Source organism: Salvelinus sp. IW2-2015, unplaced genomic scaffold (assembly GCF_002910315.2).
Source record: "Salvelinus sp. IW2-2015 unplaced genomic scaffold, ASM291031v2 Un_scaffold563, whole genome shotgun sequence".
In the NCBI taxonomy this organism is placed as follows: domain Eukaryota; kingdom Metazoa; phylum Chordata; class Actinopteri; order Salmoniformes; family Salmonidae; genus Salvelinus; species Salvelinus sp. IW2-2015.
The window spans coordinates 587,896-593,204 of NW_019942575.1; positions in this window are offsets into that span (position 1 = coordinate 587,896).

The window sequence follows — 5,309 nt, forward strand, 5'->3', positions numbered from 1 at the left end:
AAAACAGTTAGGCATGACAAGTTAAGTTAATGTTTCTGTCATATTTGTCAATGACTCTTAGGTTTGAATTTTCGGAACGGCGATCCACGAAAAGAGATACCCACTTGCAAGGTCGCTAAGTATACAGGAGCTGCTCCCCTGCTACCGCCTTCTAACCACCAGCCCTACATCACCCATCTAGGCTTACATTTATTGACTTCCATCCGCTCAGGCCCCAGGGCAACTAACTGAATTGAATTTATCGGCTCTAGGAGATATGGATCCGAACCTCAGTCCCTCATACCTCACCCATCAACGCTACCATACGTGAGAGCTTAATTATAAAACAAATCGCTGAATGCGGTGCGCGGATCCATCGGCTATTTAATGATAGTGGACAATTTTTATTCTAACTATAGCTAGACACACAAATGGTTGAGCAGAGCCACACACCAAGTGAGACAGGCACAAATAAATTTCAATTTTTTTGCCTCTCGCCCAATCGACAATCTTCCTTCTCTCGCACCTGTCGATTGGTGATGGAAAGTCATAATCCAAACTGTTCTTTCCCATTGACTTAATTGGGACATGTGTGGACTGTTTCATTTCACTCATTACGTACACCCTGAGTTGAGCCATACATTGAGCTATTATTATTTAGATTTTTTTATATTATATGATTAGGTGAGGCCATACATGCTCACTGGCTTTCTCCTTGAATATATCTCATGTCGTTGGGGAGTATCAATTCCGGTAGTTCACATCTTTCTGATTCAGCGCATACTATATTGAGCGTACAGCTATTGATACGTTGAATGGAAGTTTATAACCTAGGCAAGAGTACATAAAGCTAAACAGAATTTATTCACAATTCCTGACTTACTCGCTACGTAAAAATTCTCCTGTCAATCGGTCAGTTAGGATCACCACTTTATTTAAGAATGTTGAAATGTCCAGAATATTAGTAGAGAAAATGATTTCTTCTCAGATTTGATTTTCTTTCATCATATTCCAGTGGGTCAGAAGTTTACATACACGCATTGCCTTTAAATGTTGTTTAAGACGACGTTTTTGGTAGGCCTTCCACAAGCTTCCCACAATAGATTGGGTGAATTTGGGCCCATTCACTCCTGAAGAGAATTGTGTAACTGAGTCAGGTTTGTAGGGCCTCCTTGTCTCGCACACGTTTTCTTTTTAAGTTGATGCCCACAAAACTTTCTATAGGATTTGAGGTCGAGGCTTGGTGATGGCCACCCAATACTTGACTTTGCCTTGTACTTAGCCATTTTGCACCACACTTTGGAAGTATGTTGGGGTCATTGTCCATTTGGAAGACCCTTTGCGACCAAGCTTAAACTTCATGACTGAGTCTTGAGATGTTGCTTCAAATAATCCACATAATTTATCTTCAGAATTCACTCCATTTGCTCTTTTGTAAGTGCACCAAGCCCTCCGTCCTAGCAAGCACCCTCCACCCAACAACTATGAATGCTGCCACCCCGTGCACGGTTGGGTGGTTTCTTCGGCTTGCAGCCTCCCCTTTTCCTCAAACATAATCGAAGTGGTCTTTCTATGGGCCAAACAGTTTCTATTTTGTTTGCTTCTATCTATGACCAGAAGACATTTACTCCAAGAAGATGTATTTGATCTTTGTCCCCATTGTTTGCAGTTGCATACTGATAAGTCAGGCTTTTTTTATGGCGGGTTTTTGGAGGCAGTGGCTTCTTGTCCTTGCTGGAAGCGGGCCTTTCAGGTTATGTCGAATATGAGCGTTGTTGGTTTAGGCAACTGTCGCCGCACTTATTAGATAGCTGTTTTTTCTCGCTCATCCGTTTCCCCAGCCTATCTTTCATCAAGGTCCTTTTGCTCTCGCCTCTGTTTCTGGGATTTGATTCTTCTGCACTCCTCTCTTCAGCCACCAAAGATAAACAGTATCAAGTAATCTCTAGGACGCACAAGAAATCTTACGTCTTCTTCTGTAGCAGTCTTGAGCGTTGGCTGGGTGGTGGTCGGCAGGTTTGTTTTGTTTATACTTGCATACTATTGTTTTTGTGGTATCAGAGTGATAACGTGTACCTTCAGGCATTTGAAATTCTCTAAGGATTCGCCAACAGCAACTTGTTTGGATGCGTCTCACCACATTTTTTTTTTTCTCCGCCAATACGATTATCGTTGTTCTGTTTACTAATATAATATCTTTTTTGTATTTTCACCAAGTGTATTGTCAAGCAAAAGATGGCACTGAGTTTTGAAAGGTAGGGCCTTGAAATATCATTCCATCAGGTTTCGCAACCATCAACAAAATCTCGACCTCAACTTTGTTCACTGTAACCCTTCCCCCAAGACATCATCAGAAGCATCTAAAGCACGATGTCTTTTTTCTTGGTTATTATGTCTCTTCCCCAAGCTGGTGATCTCAGCCAGCGCACCAGCCCTCAAAAGCTTTAGTGTTATGAATAACACTCTGAAGCCACCTGCGTTGTGGGAGGGAGTGGTGATGATAACAAACAAAGATGAACCCTTATCAGAGAAATAATTATTGCATACAATTGCTTTTATTGTAAACAATTTGTTTGGAATTTTACTTGTGTCTACGTTGCGGAACCATATTCTCAACTGATTGTTCCACAGGACTGACCCCTTTCTGGTGGCAAACCCTATAAGACTGCTCACTATAGTTTGTCAACAAGAAATTTGTGGAGTGGTTGAAAAACGAGTTTTAATGACTCCAACCTAAGTGTATGTAAACTTCCGACTTCAACTGTAGATGGGCTAGACATACAGAGAGGTGCTGTTTCGCTCGCTCGGATGCTTTCTCCGGTGAGAGAATTCTCTTCGAATTGAAGGAAAATTATGAAACACAGAGACACGAAACATACATTATTGTATATGTATTTGTCTTGGTAATTTTTGGGGGGAAGCCAGCACCCATGAATACACTCCACTGTGCACAGAACACTGCACACTGCCTGTACATCATCTTAAGCCTCTTCAAAAGCACCAGAGACAAGCCCATGTCAGAGTGAAATAAACCAGGCGAAAGGAAAAGCACATTGTGGTTGGATTTGAATAATTTAGCCTAGCGGTTAAGAGTGTTGGTTCAGTAACCGAAATGTCACTGGTTCGAATCCCCGAGCCGACTAGGTGAAAAAACTGTGGCTGAGCAAACTTGAGCAAGACACTTAACCCACACTGCTCCTGTAAGTTGCTCTGGATAAGAGCGTCTGCTAAATGACTCAAATGTAAAAAGCCTCAAGTTAAAGAGAGGTCATTTTCAAGAAAGCCTTTTTAAAATATTCTTACAGTGTGATCCCCACACCTCTAACCACAACTGTCGGGCTCCCCTGTGCCAAATAGAGTGTGTCACCAACACTGCAATGTTCCACAAAACCACATAATTGTTATTCGTACAACAAGGGTGATGTAAAGCGGTGTACCCTGCAAGCAAGATCCCCAAACAGCACAATCTGTGTTGGCCCATATTTGTCCTCCATAGCCAAGGGAGATGCTCCCTAACGAAGCATAGATCTCAGGTCAGTCTGGAGTTTGACAACTTTATGGTTCGAGGTTAGAGTCAGGAATCGGGAAGCTGATCATAGACCTGTGCTTAAAGGGGCCACGTCTCCCCAGGACAAGTACCAGCAGGTTCTCATTACAACTCTGTGTCAAAATGAGACGCAGCTTTGTTGGAGCAACTCGCTCATCTGTAGGCTGGTAACCCGTCCTTCCTCCCCCATCCACCGTTTTCCTCCCCCCGCCATCCCTCCCACCCTCTCATTTTACATGTTTTATTGAGAATCGCAGGCTGGACTACTGTCACAAGCCATTAGTGAAGGAATGTTTCCTCAGGTTCAGGAGAAACCCAAACCCCACGGGAAGCCTTTGAGGAATCAATTCATCGAGCGTCAATAAAGTCCCTTGCGGTGTGAAGGGGGCTTGGACCATCGGGCCCGCTCGAATGTAAATCAAGAATTCTCTTTCATGTTTTCACATCAAAGTCGCTATTCCTTGATCAGAAAGCAATTTCTTTCCCATCTGCACTTTACAACTATTTTTTTTAAAACATTTGCTATTTGGGAAGGAGTTCGCTAGTCAGGTCTCTGAATATGTTTACTGTAATTTGGTTGTTAGCGACATATTTCGAATTATAGTAGCTGGGATTAGTGTCAGTGAAACAATGTAAGCCAAATCTTTCATCATTATGATACGACATTCTGTTCCAATCACGGTACCGGAAGAATTGTTGTTGGCTTTCGAGAAGGGCTTTTATGAAGGGTGGACGTTTTGACAAAGACTTAATGTTCAAAGATACCGGTTGAACAATGAGGTTTCGAAAGGCTGTGATATATTGTAAATGTGAATATATCACAACTAAGAGGTATTGTGAAGCCGATTTGACGTTTAAAATTCAGCAGTTACAAAAGCTTGTCATTAAAGGTGCAATCTGCATGGACCACATGTACTAATGACCTTGTTAGCCGTAATCCCTCTGCATACATTGACATAAGAGGGGAAGGAATTCATCCGATCTAAAATGTATTAATCTCATTAAAGTTCCAGAGAGTCATATAGATAATGCTTGCTGAGTGTAATTGATGAAATGGCCCCCATTACGGAGGTAAAATTGTTTCAGTATGGAGGTTCAGGCAGCTGTGACACAATCAACTCTCATGCTAAGGGGGGGGTGGGGGGACAAGAATCAGATGCACACTAGCCAAGAGCTGTGGCCCTGTCCAGCTTTCTACTTCAACTAGATCTACATCTGTAACAATGCTCACATTCTATTTCAACTATATCTACATATATACAACCACCATTAGGAACACCTTCCTAATATTGAGTTCCACAGGGATGCGCCCAGTGTGACTCCATATGCTTCCACAGTCGTGTCAAGTTCGCGTGGATGTCCTTTGGGTGGTGGACCATTCGTGATAATACACGGGAAACTGTTGACGGTGAAAAACCCAGCACGTTGCAGTTTCTTGACACAAACTGGTGAGCATGCACCTACTACCATATACCCGTTCAAAGCGCATTGCATTTTGTTCTTGCCATCACCTCTGAATGGCACGCGCACAATCATGTCTGAATTGTCTCAAGGCGTAAATTCCTTCTTTTTAAACCTGTCTCCCTCCCCTCCATCTACACCTGATTTTGAAGTGATTTAACAATTGTGACATCAAATAAGGGATTCATAGCTTTTCACCTGGATTACACCTGTCTGTGAAATGTTTTTAATACATCTATGTTAATTGTTTTGTATAAGTGTGCGGAGTCAAAGTCCAACAGCATGTACAATAAAAGGCTTTTCAGGGCTTCCGTCTCGTAGT